Consider the following 19,468-nt stretch of genomic DNA (forward strand, 5'->3'; position numbering starts at 1 on the left):
AAGCAAAATGAACTAATATAAAATATACATGATAAACAGGTGTAAGCGTATGCAGAGCTTCTATTTAGGCTATTACAGGGATTGATGTGAGATACTGATCCAAAAGCACACCTTTTGTTAAAAAAAGTTACATTTCTTCCTTTAATATTCCTTTAATAAAGCGAGTTTGTCATTATGGTTGCTGTTTTCATTTCAAATAAATAAAACATTGAACCACAAACTAAGCATTTGTTTTAAAAGAGGGAAAATACCTTATTTTGGTTACAATATCAATTTTATTCATTTTGGTCAAGAAAAGTAAAAAGCCTTTAAATGCCAAAGAGAATTTGGTAACACAAGGTAACTACATGGGGTAGGGTTAGGTTTAGGGGTAGGTTCAGGGTTAGTACCTAGTTATTACATAGTTATTGTAATTATTATAATAAGTACATAGTATGTACATGAGAAACAGGACTGTAAAATAAAGTGCTACCGAGAATTTGTACCATTGTACTTTTGTATTGCTTGTGTTTTAATTAATGGGCTAACTATGAACCACAAACTACTATAGTTTTAAAGAAAGGGGAAATCAAAAGTCTTTTAAAAACATTTTGTGTTACAATTCGGATAAAACATATTCTCCTTATTCATTTTTTTAAATAAGTGTTTCGTTATTAATAATAAAGGCTAATAATGAGCCACAAACTAAGCATTCGCTTGAAGTAAGAGGAAAATGTAGGTTCATTGTGCATATTTTTATTGTGTGTTAACAGATTTGTGAGTTTCGGATGAACCGAGATGTATTTTAGAGATTATAAATGCAGTGCTCTTTGCTGGCATTCCACCAAACCATATAAACCATGCACACAGCCGCCACTTGCTTTAGTTAAGAATAACTGTTCTGTGAATGTTGATGCTGTAATAAAAAACATTTATTAGGAGCGTGTGCTGGTATTTCATAAATTTAATGGAGAAAAATGTAATGTACAGTAGGTAGACAACCAAAATGGGTCATCAATCGCAAAACTACTGCCAGACCTGGAATAGTCTTAGGTTAAAGTCTACAGTGTGTGTTTGTGTGTGTGTGTGTGTATATATATATATATATATATATATATATATATATATATATATATATATATATATATATATATATATATATATAAGGATTAAAAGCTAAATGTTTTCATGTTGGTTCATTCTTGGTTTAAAAAAATAAATCAAAAAATCTTCAGGTTCCATATGCAGAGCGAAATCAGAACGGTCCAGCATTTAGAAATAATTCGTATTAACGCTGTTATTATCTTGATTTTTCAAACTGATAACACTTTGCATTTTTTAATTATGTCTTTACTGTGTGACCAAAAATTTAGTAGTTCAGCTTTTTGATCATGCTGGTGCCTTGTGCAGATATTCATTGGAAACAGCAGCCATTCACTGACCACACACCAATGTGTCCCTGAGCAAGACACTTAACCCCTAGCTGTTCCAGAGGGGTGCAACCTCTGACATGTATAGCAATAGTAAGTCGCTTTGAATAAAATCGTCAGCTAAATGAATAAATGTAAATGTCTTCTTCCGTTTCTTCCTCCGCAAGTCTATGGCAGCCCATAGAACCGATTGCAGGAATGTTGTAAGATTTGACACACTGATAGAGGGAAGTCCCAACATTAACCATAGCAAATTTGAAGTCTCCAACTCCAACTCTAGTGCCACCACTTGTCCAAAGTTTCAATGTTTCTATGCTAATAACTTTTGAACCATAAGCCAGAAAATAAAATTTATTTTTCCTATATTTGGCTCAACCCCACAATTCAAAAATTGCAAGGTTTCGTTTTTTCGCTATTTTCAATTTTTCAAAAAAAAATAAAAAATTAATTGGCTCATGCCAAGTCGAATGAACTCAGAATGGGCTTAGTTTTTTTTGCTTTTTTCAATTATATGAAAAATCGACTGTTTGTCCAATTTTCACAAAAATTGGCTCAGATCATCTTCAGACAATGCTAGCAACAATTTGTGGAATTCAAGTTGATTCGTCTAACCGTTCTCGAATGACATGTGAACACATTTGATGAAAAGCACGCAAAAATGCACGTGAGGCTATATCTCGGCAACGGTTTGGCATATTGAGACAAAACTTGGTGTGTGTCCTAATAACCATGACCTGAGACTACCTGCAATGTTTTGACGGAGCGCCACCTAGTGGTCAGGAGATATGAAAAATGCATATTTTTGAATGGTTTGGCCATAAATCACACAACTGGTCTCTTTGGTATTCACTGAGTCATATCGAGTCGCATGATATTCAATTTTCCTGTGTCTGCAATTTTGAATTATGTTTTAAAATGCTGTATTTTTTGAACGCATTATCGTTTCGTTACGAAAATAATTACAAAAATCTTCGGCTCCTTGCCCTGAAGGTACTCAAAAAGTTATAATGAAACCTTTGAATAAATTAGACTATTGAAATCAAAAATAAATTTTGTAACAGCGCCACCTTTTGGTCAAGAGTAATAAACCAATCATTAACTAATAATTTTGACACTTATAAAAATGCTAATAACCTTTTATTGCATTATCCTATTGCAATAAAACGATATACCCTGGCTTATGCCGACAACAAAGATACCAAATATGCCAGAGGAAGCTGGAACTTCCTGTCCGCCATTTTGATTTATATTGAAAATATACTTTTTTTTTAACTCCTCATCAACCGTTAGTCTGATTTTCGCCAAAATTTAGTCAGATGATCTTCAGACAGTTTTGACAAAATGTATGGATTTTGTGTCGATAGACAAAACTGTTTTTCGCATGAGTTGACTGATATCCAATTTTACCATATCGGCCATTTTGACTATTGGCCATTTTGAATTTTGTGCTAAAATGCTGTATTTTCAGAACGCATCAAAATATTGTTACAACACATGGTATGGATCATCAGCACAATGTCCTGAAGGAGCGTGAGAGGTTTCGAAACAGCGCCACCTAGTGGTGAATTGTTTTTCAAACGCTTATAACTTTGGGTGTGGTCGTATTATTTTCACGAGACTCATCTAATTAGAATCCTGAAACCTTGCCGAGTCCTACGATACCAAACATGCTAGGTTTTGCCTTACGGTTTGTTGTAGCGTTGTGATTTAGCGCTTAAAAAACATTTGGGTACATGTTCAAAACCGCTTGTCCAATCAAGACGAAACCACCTTCAGAAGTTTGAAAACATAGGTCAATAGCTAAAAACCATTGCCAAAAATCAAAAATATTGATAGTAAGGGGTAGTAAAATTCAATCAAATTTATGTGTCAGTCATTGCTACGTGTTTTTACATATAAATGTCTATATAACTCTGAAGTCAATTGAGATATTTTCACCAAAATTGACACACATATGTATGGGCTCACTCTGAGGACACTTAAATAAATGGTGGGACTGAGCCTCTTGGTGGCGCTATAATAGAACAAAACATGAACTTCAATACAGTTTTGTGAAATAAAATGCTATACTAAACAAATGCATTGGAGTGATATTACGAAACTCAGAATGTGCCACCAGCACCATGCCCTGAAGGTACCCATAATATTTTTGAAAAGTTATACCAAAATTTCCAAAAAGGCTAATAACTTTTGAATACATCTGGCTATTGAAATGTCGCTGGTTTTAATAGATTCCTTGGGTCAAGCCAAGAACATAGATACCAAGTTTTCTTTATTTGGCCAAACTTCCTGTCCGCCATATTGATTTTCAGTCAAAACCTACTTTTTCAAACTCCTCATCAACCGTTGGTCCGATTTTCACCAAAATTGAATCATATCATCTTCAGACTTCAATGCTTTGACATATTTGCACCAAACTTTGTGTGTCATTGTCACCTCACACTGACCATGCCACATCAATTTGTTAACAGCACCACCTATTGGTCAAGAGCAATAAACCATTCATTAACCCTTTGAAGTCGATTAACGCATATATGCGTTTTGAGTCATTTTCTCCTGATAACCCCGAAAAGAACTTAAATTACACTCTCAGTTTTAATCGTACAGATAAGAGCAATACATCAATCGAATCTGTAAAGGGTCTACTTTTTTCTTGGATACAGACATAATAACAAAAAACCTTTGTGCACTTATAAAATAAACATAACATCCAAGGTGCGCTGTCTGCAGCCTTTGTGTGCGCTGATCTTCATTTACAAACACATCATTAAAATGAACTGTAACTCCGTGAATACTCAACGAAGAGACATGAGAGAGATATCTATAGAAAGCCTGAAATGTCTACTGCTGCCGAAAACAAATATTCTGAGATAAAGTAATCCATATGAAATCAATGCAATTTCTGTTTTTCATGTCTCCCTTCATTATGTCTAATGTGACCATGCCCCTGCGCTTAACGCGCTATTCAGATTCAAACTGAAGCGTGCGGCTTGAATACGCCCACACAGAAGAAAAAGCAGCCAGACTGTTCTTCAAGTTTTTATTTTATTTTACTGTTTGCTTCGCGATGAGAGGAATAAGACATAAATCATTTTACTAGTTAGACTTTTTCCAAATACTTTTCCCAAACTATAATTCCTGACTAAATGTATAATCAAGTGAAACATTATGAAGTTTCAATAACAATATACAATACTATACCATTCAAAAGCTTGTTGTAAATAATATAAATGTGACAAATAGAGATAACTCGAACAAATGTAAAAACAATGCAGTTCTTTCAATTTATTCCCCCTAAAAAAACATTAAAACATTTTCAACATTAATAATAATAATAATAATAATAATGATGATGATAATAAATTGTTTTTTTTTTTTTGGTAGAAAATAAGATTGTTAAAAGGATTTCTGAAGGATTTTGTGACTGGAGTAAGGATGCCTAAAAATTTGTTTGAAAGTCAGCTTTGATTGTTCCTAATAAACTGTTTAACTGCTCCCCCAAGTGGATATTAAATTATGTTGTGGGATAATTAAATATTTTCTTAATAAACTACAAACATAAAATCATATAGATTTATTTTATTCTCACATTCTTTCTTTTAACTCCTCACTCAGTGGCACAGCTGAATGAGAGGCTCATTATGCAGCTCATTATGCGGCCCTTTGTCTTCTCAGGTGTAAATCACAATGATATTCATGATAGTTGACGCCTACTCGCATATGACTTTTACCGACAAAAAGTGTCTTAGAAAATGTTAATCAATATATTGTTTTCAGAGAGTGAGTAAACAAGATGATTTTCACATAATTTAGAAAAAAAAATTCTAGGCTACAAGTTCCAGTTCTCAACAATCCCGGGAACCAATGTTATGTATGTGTTTTATGGCCTTATTCAAGTGATTTAACATTTTTAGTTTTTCACTAACCATGCATAACATTTTTTTTCTCAAAAATACAATTATGTACATGCATGCATTTCACATATTATTATAGCCCAGTTTGTGCTGATTACAGTGATATTAGACTTTACCCATATAGATATTTATAAGAAACTGAAAAAAGCACAAATATCAGGGCATGACAAAACTTCTCCAGGCCCCAAAAATACCCTTAGACTCCAGAGGGTTAATGGTTAATTAGACTTATTAAAATGCTAATAACTTTTTATTGCATTAGGTTATTGCAATGAAACTGGTCTCAAAACATTCCCTGGCTTATGTGGACAACATAGATACTAAATATGCCAGAGTAAGCTGAACTTCCTGTCCGCCATTTTGATTTTTGTTGAAAACCTACTTTTTCAAACTCCTCATCAACTGTTGGTCCGATTTTCCCCAAAATTGAATCAGATGATCTTCAGACTGTGCTGACAAAAAGTTATGGATTTTGTGTCAATAGACAAAACCATTTTCACGTACCACCGCGACGAATTTGAGGCATGATGCCAAAATTACACTTCAGGCTGCTTATTATTATTCTTCCGACTGGGGTGCCTATGGCAGCCCATAGAACCAATTGCGGGAAAGATGTAATGGTTTGAGATTCTGATAGAGGACAGTCCCAACATTAAATACACCAATTTTAATGTGTCTGTCATTCCCTCTAGCGCCACCACCTGTCCAAAGTTTTACTTATATGTTGCTAATAACTTGTGGACCGTCCTGTCAATCTACACAATTCTTCTTTCCTCTGATTCCTGAGCTCAAGCCGATTTGATTCAAAATGGCATAATTTTCCATCATTAAAATATAGCCACCATTTTGAATTTTTTGAAAAAACTAGTTTTTCGAACTCGTCCTAGACAATTTGTCCAATTTGTACGAAAATTGAACCAGATCATGTTCAGGCAGTGCTGACAAAAAGTTATGGAATTCAAATTGATTCGTCAAACCGTTTTTGATAAACGCTCGAACAAATTTTACTTAGTGCTTGCAAAAACAGTTGTAAGGTTGTATCTCCGCAACACTTTATCGTAATCATACCAAACTTGGTACATTTCATAACAAGCATGACCTCAGGCATCACGCAGCGTCACCTACTGGTCTGGAGACATGAAAAATGGCTATTTTTGCTTATAACTTCTGAACAGTTTGTCCAAAAATCATAAAAGGTCTTGTTAAATTCAGGGCAACATTCTGAGTTGACTGATATCCAATCTTACCATATCGGCCATTTTGACTATTGGCCATTTTGAATTTTGTGCTAAAATGCTGTATTTTCAGAACGCATCAACAGATTGTTACAACACATGGTATGGATCATCAGCACAATGTCCTGAAGGAGCGTGAGAGGTTTCGAAACAGCGCCACCTAGTGGTGAATTGTTTTTCAAACACTTATAACTTTGGGAGTGGTTGACTTATTTTCACGAGACTCATCTAATTAGAATCCTGAAACCTTGCCGAGTCCTACGATACCAAACATGCTAGGTTTTGCCTTACGGTTTGTGTAGCGTTGTGATTTAGCGCTTAAAAAACATTTGGGTACATGTTCAAAACCGCTTGTCCGATCAAGACAAAACCACCTTAGGAAGTTTGAAAACATAGGTTAATAGCTAAAAACCATTGTCAAAAATAAAAAATATTGATAGTAAGGGGTAGTAAAATTCAATCAAATTTATGTGTCAGTCATTGTTACGTGTTTTTACATATAAATGTCTATAACTCTGAAGTCAGTTGAGATATTTTCACCAAAATTGACACACATATGTATGGGCTCACTCTGAGGACACTTAAAAAAATGGTGGGACTGAGCCTCTTGGTGGCGCTATAATAGAACAAAACATGAAATTCCCATTGACTTCAATACAGTTTTGTGAAATAAAATGCTATACTAAACAAAAGCATTGGAGTGATATTACGAAACTCATAATGTGCCACCAGCACCATGCCCTGAAGGTACCCATAATATTTTTGAAAAGTTATAACAAAATTTCCAAAAAGGCTAATAACTTTTGAATAAATCTGGCTATTGAAATGCCACTGGTCTAAATAGATTGATTGGTTCAAGCCGAGAACATAGATACCAAGTTTTCCTTATTTGGCCGAACTCACTGTCCACCATCTTAATTTTCATTTAAATCCTACTTTTTCAAACTCCTCCTATACAGTTTGTCCGATTTTCACCAAAATCGAATCGTATCATCTCCAGACTGTGCCGACTAAAGGTTATGGATTTTGTGTCAATAGACAAAACCGTTTTTGTATAGTGCAGCAGCAAATGTCATACTGTGTAACATATTGTCTATTATGCAAAAAGTGAGCATGCATGACAGTAAATAGACAATAATGAGCAAATAAAAACTATAGTGCTTACTGTAGTGCCTACCTTGCAGACTTGCTTTTCAAGTGGAGCCCATTGATGAATTTTTTATTGTAAATATCTTTGTTTTTTCAGTATGCATCAATGCCAAATAAAGGTGTAAAAAATATATATTATACTATACTCTCCTTTCATAAAAACTGCCTGTAAGTAGTAGTAGTAGTAGAATTTTTTTAATGAGCAAGTCATTAAATCATTCAATAAAATAGCTTATATTCAATAAAACCACCATTCTTGTTCAAGTGATAATGCTTAAAGGTCGGGTGAAATGCTCGTTTTCACTCAATATCCTGTTAATCTTGAGTACCTATAGAGTAGTACTGCATCCTACATAACTTCAAAAAGTCTTTAGTTTAATTATATTCATAAGAGAAAGATAGTCTGTACCGATTTTTCCCGGAAAAACACGACCGGCTGGAGGCGTGACATGTGGGCGGAGCTAAAGAATCACGAGCGCCAGTAGGCTTTTGCGTTGAGAGCGTTTGGAAGCTGTGACATTACCGTGAGGGAAAAAAACATCCAAAACAAACCATGGCTAACAGTCAGATTCAGCCGTTTATTTATGATCCAGAATCAGATCCCGAGGCTGAAACTGAACGAGAGCAGCAGCAACAACGACTCACTCCGAGCGGGGCTCGAACCCGGGTCTCCGGCATGGGAGGCGGACGCACTAACAAGGAGGCAGAGATATTTTAAGCAGTTTTACTCACCACTTGCGGTTCCAACACACGATCCGTGATCCTTTTTCGTTGGGATTGCATCATCCTTAAGAAATAAACTATACCCAAATCCATCGTCAAACTGGGCCTTGTTTGTAAAACAAGCATCTTCGAAATGCAGGGAACAAACACTTGCACAACTCCGTTGATGCTCTGTAAAAATAAACTCCATCCACTGGTCCCTTAATGCTGTTTTTTTCTTTGGTAATCTGTCCAGGGTTGTCTTGCCCTGGCAACTAAAAACACACTCCTTTTGTGACATTTCGCGACGCTCTCGCTCTGATCAGTGATTGTCTGTGCTCAGCCTCTCAGTGCTGTGCTATACGGGAGCGCACGCTCTTCCGGCAGACGAGCCCTTAGGACACATATAAGGAAATTCCGCTCCATCTAACTTCACACAGAGTTTTAACATTTTCAGCATTTGACAGATTCTATGTAAAACAATGTTGTCACCATAGTTATACAAATTATTTAGATCAATACATTTATTTCCATTTAAATGGATGTTAAGTGATTTAAAATAACACTCAAACATTGGGCTTAAGTTTCCTTATACTTCCTTATACTATACCAACATTGATATTACAGCCTTTGTATTTCAGTTGTAATGGCTGATATAGGCTACATTAGGGATATAATTCACCTTTAGTGATTTGAACCCTCATTATATTACTTATGGCACCAAGACATGTTCTATCAATAGAAAAACACTACTTACATTTGCATTTTATACAGGATAAATATTTTTAAGGAAGTTGCCGTATGACCCAATATGCATCCCTGCGGTTTACTAGCCTATTGACTGTTCATATAAAGATTGTTACCAATTAGAATATTATCAAAAAGAAGGTTAAAGTTATGATGGTGAAGGACATGAGTGTAAGAGGAGTTGATTGTTACAACCCTCAGAATTACAGTTCTTATGGATTTTTCATAGTCCAGTGATTCCAAATGTTTTTAAAGTGTTGTACCCCCAAAACAATCTACACACACACATACATATATTTGTTTATTTATTTTACCAGGGTTAGGCAATTATATATATATATATATATATATATATATATATATATATATATATATATATATAGATATATAGAAAATTCAATAGAGAAATATGCAATGTATTATTTTAAGTATTAAACTAAAAACAGTAGGTGGCGGTAAATCACTGTCTATATTATTGAGTCATTCATTAATTTAGTAATGAAGCAAATTCCTGTATTTATGAATGGTTTATTAAAATGATTAAATCCAGGATTCAATCAAAGCCTTGCATATGTTCATGAGGTCTGTGTACTTTTTCATCATTTAATTTCCCGTTTGGAATGGAATAACGAGAAATTAAAACCAGCTCGTGTTTTCGTTTTTTAGTTTAGTTTAAAAAACAGAAAATTAGATTTTGGCTTCATTTTTTTCTTTTTTCGTTTGTGGTTTATAAATCGGTTTATGGGTTAGATATTTCATTTGCACACGTGGCGGTGCTGAAACGCCGCTTTCATCTGATTGGTCAAATCGCTCCACCTTCAGTAAGCTACAAGCTTTTCTTTCTGTCAGGCAGAATAAGAGTCAGTATGAGTGCGGCACTGACAAATGCACTTTAATAAAATTATGTCCGAAACCACCACTCACTGTTAACTATGCACTGTATTTGAAGTATAACTGTGTTGCTGCTCATGTAATTTGTGCTGCTTTGACTTGCAAGTGACCACAACAGTATATGACAGATTATTTTATTTCCCATTGATAAATACAGTGCAAATAGTGTCATCTCTTTGGATAAAAGTGAAGTGTAAATAAAAATCAATAATAGGCTGAATTGTACCATCATATGTCCATAACATTTACCACTCTCTCCTTTTATTTACATCAAAACGTAGGCGTGTGACACATAAGTAGGCTACAAATAATTTAGAAAATTGAATAGAAATAAAGTTTATATTTATGAATATAAGCATGTGTAGCCTACTCAGATGACTTATGTAAGCATATGTAGTCTACTCAGTTCACACACACAAAAAAAAGAGATGGAAAAGAGAAGCTAGAATCACTGAATGTACATTAATACTGACAAAATTATCAGGTTTGGGATTAATTAAAATTATGTTGGTTGAATAGCACGGCATACCTTTAAAATGTATTAGTTTTATTAAAAAACTAATACAATTTTATTACATACTGAATAAAATTTTATTACTTACTGAATTGGTCAATGTTTTATTACACATTTTTTTTAAGCTATCATTTAAAACAGTGGAATGCTATATTTAAGCAAGGAAGCCCATTTGACCTTGTTGATTCAGTCACTTTTGACTGTAAACGAAATTTGATTGGATATCATATCATGGCATTTTGCCCATTAGAAATACATATTTGGTTCTAATGTTATAGGGTTTAGTAGATATAAATGAACTGCAAAGCATGCTTTAAACAGTTTAATGTATACCCTCACTTTCATTGACGTTCTAAATTAATGTGAGCTTTCATTGAATCAATCACCTTTATTTATATAGTGCTTTAAACAAAATACATTGCGTCAAAGCACTGAACAACATTCATTTGGAAAACAGTGTCTCAATAATGCAAAATGATAGTTAAAGGCAGTCATGTCATCTCTGTTCAGTTCCTGTGGTCTTGTCCTGGTGGTCCTCTGAGACAAGGTCTTTACAGGGGATCTGTATCTGGGGCTATAGTTGTCCTGGTCTCCGCTGTCTTTCAGGGCTGTAGAGGTCCTTTCTAGGTGCTGATCCACCATCTGGTCTGGATACGTACTGGATCCGGGTGACTGTAGTGACCCTCTGATCTGGATACAGACTGGATCTGGTGGCCACGGTGACCTCGGAACAAGAGAGAAACAGAAAAATATTAGCGTAGATGCCATTCTTCTAATGATGTAGCAAGTACATAGGGTGTTATGTGAAGTGTTTCCGGTTTACCTAATTAATGCAGCCTAAAAATCCTGTAACGGATTTGGATATTAAAAAGCATATTAGAATGTTATGTGTATGCCAGGTTAGAGAAGATGGGTCTTTAATCTAGATTTAAACTGCAAGAGTGTGTCTGCCTCCCGAACAATGTTAGGTAGGTTATTCCAGAGTTTAGGCGCCAAATAGGAAAAGGATCTGCCGCCCGCAGTTGATTTTGATATTCTAGGTATTATCAAATTGCCTGAGTTTTGAGAACGTAGCGGACGTAGAGGAGTATAATGTAAAAGGAGCTCATTCAAATACTGAGTTGCTAAACCATTCAGGGCTTTATAAGTAATAAGCAATATTTTAAAATCTATACGTTGCTTGATAGGGAGCCAGTGCAGTGTGGACAGGACCGGGCTAATATGGTCATACTTCCTGGTTCTAGTAAGAACTCTTGCTGCTGCACTTTAGACTAGCTGTAGTTTGTTTACTAAGCGTGCAGAACAACCACCCAATAAAGCATTACAATAGTCTAACCTTGAAGTCATAAATGCATGGATTAACATTTCTGCATTTGACATTGAGAGCATAGGCCATAATTTAGATATATTTTTGAGATGGAAAAATGCAGTTTTACAAATGCTAGAAACGTGGCTTTCTAAGGAAAGATTGCGATCAAGTAGCACACCTAGGTTCCTAACTGATGACAAAGAATTGACAGAGCAACCATCAAGTCTTAGACAGTGTTCTAGGTTATTACAAGCAGAGTTTTTAGGCCCTATAATTATATTTTTATATCGACTATGCATTCCATTAGTTTTTCAAATTGGTGTGTTTCACCGGGCTGCGAGGAAATATAGAGCTGAGTATCATCAGCATAACAGTGAAAGCTAACACCATGTTTCCTGATGATATCTCCCAAGGGTAACATATAAAGCGTGGAGTGTAGCGGCCCTTGTACTGAGCCTTGAGGTACTCCATACTGCACTTGTGATCGATATGATACATCTTCATTCACTGCTACGAACTGATGGCGGTCATATAAGTACGATTTAAACCATGCTAATGCACTTCCACTGATGCCAACAAAGTGTTCAAGTCTATGCAAAAGAATGCTGTGGTCAATTGTGTCAAACGCAGCACTAAGATCCAATAAAACTAATAGAGAGATACACCCACGATCAGATGATAAGAGCAGATCATTTGTAACTCTAAGGAGAGCAGTCTCAATACTATGATAAGGTCTAAATCCTGACTGGAAATCTTCACATATACCATTTTTCTCTAAGAAGGAATATAATTGTGAGGATACCACCTTTTCTAGTATCTTGGACAGAAAAGGGAGATTCGAGATTGGTCTATAATTAACTAGTTCTTTGGGGTCAAGTTGTTGTTTTTTGATGAGAGGCTTAATAACAGCCAATCTTTTCTGTCAGCGTAACTATTTCCCTGCATTTATCACACGTGAATCCCTCATCTGCGACAGAGATAGATAAACTGTACATGTGGCAAGAGGTGCAAGTAATGATAACAGGAGAAGCCATTACTCACCGTGCTTGATGAAATATTCTTACTGCGGTTGTTTGATGAACTTGTGAAAAACTGAAGCAAAAGAGAGGAGAGGAGAAAAGAAAACGCTAATGACAAGCTAACAAGTGCTAACGCTTTGCAGGTGTACTGCACTCATGGAAAAGTGAACGATCAAAGTTAATCTGATAAGATTGATCAATAAAATCAGAAATATGATGTGAATTGAGATATATTTTACCACTTAAAAAAAAACAAAAAAAAAAACAGACAGTGATAGTAAGAAAAAGATTCTAGAGAAAAAATAACCTGCGACACCCGCAGGTTGAATATTACACAAAATCAGTTTATACTCTTACCATAAACAAACAAAAAAAAACAAGAAACAAAATATACTAACTTACAGGGCAGAGGTTACCCACCGGAGTGATCACCAGCACTATTTATACACAAGCACACTTCTACACACCACACCGTGAACTCAGATTACACACTTCAAAAAGTGTCAAACGGCAAACGTTGAAGTAGCACCACCACCACCACCACAAAAGATCCTCCACCCGTGGGACCCCAGCTCCTGAAAGGAAATCAAAAACAAAATAGAAAAACCTCATAAACGAAAATACATACAGAAACCAGTCATATGGAATTACAACTCTATCATAACAATAAAGGGTAAAAGCCACTATAGTAAGGGCTCAGCAATACACGAGTATTCAAACACAAGCCCACACGGTTCACGAAAAGAGAAAGGGGCTCAGACGAGGCCGCAGTCCATAAAGTATGGTCACGTGAGCTGAAGATTCATCCACCCCGAGTTATCTTAAGAGAATTAACAATCCGCATGAACAACCATAACGACAGCAGCAGTCTTCCTAGGTAGTGGTAATGGAAGTGTTTGTGAAGTGTACAACAGTAGCAGAGTGCAAAAGAGTCGCAACGATAATCACTAGGACAAAAGAGGGAGAATCCTGCAGCAAATACGGATGACAAAAACAGCGTTACTAATAGTTACACATCATCCGCTGGAATTTCCCGTTAACAAACACACTGACTTACCAAATGAGCCCAACAAGAGTAGAGTTCGCAGGCTGGACAAGCAGTGTTCAAATACCCCGCTGCAAAGCTGAAGTACAGGGACTGCACATTAATCAAAACCACCCACCCCTCAGCAAGACGGTTAACCATATAACAGCTTTCGCTTACCTAAAAAGGGCAATCATACAGTCCACAGCAACAGATGAAAACAGACAGGCTGAAGCCACCGTCAAGACAAAAAGGGGAGGATCCGGACGTGACACATCCCAGGCTAAACCAAACTCGATTAATCGTATAGCCCTAGCTTAAAACTTTTTAAAGAAAACATTCCAGTTTAATTAGCTTCCCCAGATGCACAATGTAAATTGTGAATTGCATACACTGAATAAGTCAGAATGCACTTTCTGTACCTGTTTTGCGCTACTTGAGTTATATATACATATTCATTTAATAATAACCAGTAAATGATCATTTAGTCTATAGTTTTCTTTATTATTTAAATGCAAACGAAAATATATCGAAGTATATATCGAATATCGTAAAAATTTTGACAAAAACAAGATACAGATATATATTTTGTATACATTGCCCAGGCCTTATGTGTGTGTGTGTGTGTGTGTGTATATATATGTATATATATATATATGTATGTATATATATATATATATATATATATATGTGTGTGTGTGTGTATATGTAAATATATATATATATATATATATATATATATATATATATATATATGTATATGCCTTCAGATTAAGACAGTGTTTAAGAGAAAATAGGCCTTTTGTGTTCACAGGAAAAGTAAATATATATACAGTACAGACCAAAAGTTTGGACACACCTTCTCATTCAAAGAGTTTCATTTATTTTCATGACTATGGAAATTGTATATTCACACTGAAGGCATCAAAACTATGAATTAACACATCTGGAATTATATACATAACAAAAAAGTGTGAAACAACTGAAAATGTCATATTCTTGGTTCTTCAAAGTAGCCACCTTTTGCTTGAGTCACCTGAAATGGTCTTCCAACAGTCTTGAAGGAGATCCCCGAGAGATGCTTAGTTGCACTTGTTGGCCATTTTGCCTTCTGTCTGTGGTCCAGCTCACCCCTAAACCATCTCGATTGGGTTCAGGTCCGGTGACTGGAGGCCAGGTCATCTGGCGCAGCACCCAATCACTCTCCTTCTTGGTCAAATAGCCCTTGATACCTTCAGTGTGACTCTACAATTTTCATAGTCATGAAAATAAAGAAAACTCTTTGAATGAGAAGGTGTGTCCAAACTTTTGGTCTGTACTGTATATGTGTGTATGTATTTTTATATATATGTGTATATATATATATATATATATATATATATATATATATATATATATATATATATATATATATGTGTGTGTATATATATATATGTATATATATATATGTATATATGTATATATATATATATATATATATATATATATATATGTATATATATATATATATAGAGAGAGAGAGAGAGAGAGAGAGAGACCAGGTAAACATTTTAAAGCATCATTGTTCTTTTTGGTCACGGTTTTTAAGCTGTATAAAACAAGAAATAAATAAATTTGACTAGGGCTGTGATGGTGGCAGATTTGTACCACTTTATCACCATCACAGCCCTAGACAAGATTGTTCAGCTTTTAACAATACACCAAAAATAAATAATTTTTACTTTTTTATTTCAGAATTCATTGAAGGAAAAGAGGAAAATGAAGAATCGCGTGAAGTTGAGGAGAAAAATAATGTCAAAACTGGTGGGAATACTTTGAGTTGCTCTCAAACCAAACAGAAAGATTTAAAGAAAAAAAGAGTTAAGGTATCTTTCACCTGCACTCAGTGTGGAAAGAGTTTCACATGTAAATCAAATCTTAAGCATCACATGAGAGTTCATACTGGAGAGAAACCATTCACTTGCAATCAGTGCGGGAAGATTTTCACACAATCATCAAACCTTAAGGATCACATGAACATCCACACTGGAGAGAATCCTTACAAGTGTTCACACTGTGACAAGAGATTCAGTGTGTCATCAAGTCTGAAAACACATGAGAGGATCCACACTGGAGAGAAACCTTATAAGTGTTCAAACTGTGACAAGAGATTCAGTGATTCGACACATCTGAAAACACATGAGAGGATCCACACTGGAGAGAAACCTTATAAGTGTTCAAACTGTGACAAGAGATTCAGTGATTCGACACATCTGAAAACACATGAGAGGATCCACACTGGAGAGAAACCTTACAAGTGTTCACACTGTGACAAGAGATTCAGTCAATCATCAAGTCTGAAAACACATGAGAGATTTCACACTGGAGAGAAACCTTATAAGTGTTCAAACTGTGACAAGAGATTCAGTGATTCGACACATCTGAAAACACATGAGAGGATCCACACTGGAGAGAAACCTTACAAGTGTTCACACTGTGACAAGAGATTCAGCCAATCATCAAGTCTGAAAACACATGAGAGATTTCACACTGGAGAGAAACCTTATAAGTGTTCACACTGTGACATGAGATTCGGTGTGCTATCAAATCTGAAAACACATGAGAGATTTCACACTGGAGAGAAACCTTATAAGTGTTCAAACTGTGACAAGAGATTCAGTGATTCAACACATCTGAAAACACATGAGAGGATCCACACTGGAGAGAAACCTTACAAGTGTTCACACTGTGACAAGAGATTCAGTCAATCATCAAGTCTGAAAACACATGAGAGGATCCACACTGGAGAGAAACCTTACAAGTGTTCACACTGTGACATGAGATTCGGTGTGCCATCAAATCTGAAAACACATGAGAGGATCCACACTGGAGAGAAACCTTACAAGTGTTCACACTGTGACAAGAGATTCAATCAGTTAGCAGGTCTGAAAAAACACGAGAGGATCCACACTGGAGAGAAACCTTACAAGTGTTCACACTGTGACCAGAGATTCGGTGTGTCATCGAGTCTGAAAAAAACATGAGAGGATTCACACTGGAGAGAAATCACATCACCGCAATTTACGTGGGAAGTGTTCCATTGAGTCATCTGTTATACACAAAAACCAACCACAGTAAGGTCATTTAACATCAACAACAATGGAGGACTACATGTTTGTGCTCATAATTTTTCTGAATTTTCTGATTATTAGGAACACCATAGTAATACTATGTTTGACCCCCTTTCGCCTTCAGAACTGCCTTAATTCTACGTGGCATTGATTCAACAAGGTGCTGAAAGTATTCTTTAGAAATGTTGGCCCAGAGCACTTCCCAGTTCCACCACATCCCAAAGATGCTCCATTGGGTTGAGATCTGGTGACTGTGGGGGCCATTTTAGTACAGCGAACTCATTGTCATGTTCAAGAAATCAGTTTGAAATGATTCGAACTTTGTGACATGGTGCATTATCCTGCCGGAACTAGCCATCAGAGGATGGGTACATGGTGGTCATAAAGGGATGGACATGGTCAGAAACGATGCTCAGGTAGGCCTTGGCATGCAAACGATGCCCAATTGGCACTAAGGGACCTAAAGTGTGCCAAAATATCCCCCACACCATTACACCACCACCACCAGCCTGCACAGTGGAAACAAGGCATGGTGGATCCATGATCTCATTCTGTTTACGCCAAATTCTGACTCTACCATCTGAATGTCTCAACAGAAATCGACACTCATCAGACCTGGCAACATTTTTCCAGTCTTCAACTGTCCAATTTTGGTGAGCATGTGCAAATTGTAGTCTCTTTTTCCTATTTGTAGTGGAGATGAGTGGTACCCGGTGGGGTCTTCTGCTGTTGTAGCTCATCCGCCTCAAGGTTGTGCGTGTTGTGGCTTCACAAATGTTTTGCGGCATACCTCGGTTGTAACGAGTGGTTATTTAGGTCAAAGTTGCTCTTCTATCAGCTTGAATCAGTCGGCCCATTCTCCTCTGACCTCTAGCATCAACAAGGCATTTTCGCCCACAGGACTGCGCATACTGGATGTTTTTCCCTTTTCACACCATTCTTTGTAAACCCTAGGAATGGTTGTGTGTGAAAATTCCAGTAACTGAGCAGATTGTGAAATACTCAGACCGGCCCGTCTGGCACCAACAACCATGCCACGCTCAAAATTGCTTAAATCATCTTTCTTTCCCATTCTGAAATTCAGTTTGGAGTTCAGGAGATTCTCTTGACTAGGACCACACCCTTAAATGCATTGAAGCAACTGCCATGTGATTGTGGATTACAGACTTGCTCCCACTAGATCCGATGCAACAGAGAGTGGCGCTGGACAAGACTTCTGTGTGTGTGTGTGTGTGTGTGTGTGTGTGTGTGTGTGCAGGATACAGGAAAACAAAATGATTCATGGGACTCCGCAAAATAAAAATATCTAAACATAAAATATCTAAAACAATTAAATTGTTATTCATTTGTTGCTCAAAAGCAAAATGAACTAATATAAAATATACATGATAAACAGGTGTAAGCATATGCAGAGCTTCTATTTAGGCTATTACAGGGATTGATGCGAGATACTGATCCAAAAGCACAACTTTTGTTAAAAAAGGTTAAATTACTTCCTTTTAATATTCCTTTAATAAAGCGAGTTTGTCATTATTGTTGCTGTTTTAATTTCAAATAAATAAAACATAGAACCACAAACTAAGCATTTGTTTTAAAAGAGAGAAAATACCTTATTTATTTTGGTTACAATATAAATTTTATTCACTTTGGTCAAGAAAAGTAAAAAGCCTTTAAATGTCAATGAGAATTTGTACCATTGTACTATTTTATTGCTTGTGTTTTAATTAATGGGCTAACAATGAACCACAAACTACTATAGTTTTAAAGAAAGGGGAAATCAAAAGTCTTTTAAAAACATTTTTATGTTACAATGCGGATAAAACATATTCTCCTTATTCATTTTGTTAATAAAAGTTCAGAGTGTAATATAAGAGAATTTGTCCAATGTGTCCCTGAGCAAGACACTTAACCCCTAGCTGCTCAGAGGGATGTGACCTCTGACATATATTGCAATTGTAAGTCGCTTTGGATAAAACCGTCAGCTAAATGAATAAATGTAAATGTCTTCTTCCGTTTCTTCCCCCGCAAGTCTATGGCAGCCCATAGAACCGCTTGCAGGAATGTTGTGAGATTTGGCACACTGATAGAGGGAAGTCCCAACATTAACCATAGCAAATTTGAAGTCTCTAACTCCAACTCTAGTGCCACCACTTGTCCAAAGTTTCAATGTTTCTATGCTAATAACTTTTGAACCGTAAGCCAGAAAATAAAATTTGTTTTTTCCTCTGAATCCTTGGCTCAACCCCACAATTCAAAAATTGCAAGGTTTAGTTTTTTCGCTATTTTCAATTGTATGAAAAATCGACTATTTCAAACTCGTCCTAGACGGTTTGTCCGATTTTCACAAAAATTGGCTCAGATCATCTTCAGACGATGCTAAGCAAAAAAATGTATGGAATTCAAGTTGATTCGTCCAACCGTTCTCGAATGACATGTGTCATTAAT

At 36.0% G+C, this 19,468-nt stretch overlaps 1 long non-coding RNA gene and 1 pseudogene across 1 annotated transcript; one reads left to right on the forward strand and one right to left on the reverse strand.

Annotated features, from left to right (window-relative positions):
• LOC127953451 (zinc finger protein 271-like) overlaps positions 1–19,257 on the forward strand; it is a 320,721-nt pseudogene extending 301,464 nt beyond the window's left edge.
• Positions 15,656–16,741, reverse strand: LOC127953518 (uncharacterized). The gene is made up of 3 exons (XR_008153284.1): positions 16,623–16,741; positions 15,874–16,034; positions 15,656–15,789 (listed from the first exon to the last, which is right to left on the reverse strand). It is a non-coding gene; the product is annotated as an uncharacterized LOC127953518 (long non-coding RNA).
• Positions 19,258–19,468: the final 211 nt, after the last annotated feature.

The sequence above is a fragment of the Carassius gibelio genome, chromosome B3 (genome assembly GCF_023724105.1).
Source record: "Carassius gibelio isolate Cgi1373 ecotype wild population from Czech Republic chromosome B3, carGib1.2-hapl.c, whole genome shotgun sequence".
NCBI classification, from domain to species: Eukaryota; Metazoa; Chordata; class Actinopteri; order Cypriniformes; family Cyprinidae; genus Carassius; species Carassius gibelio.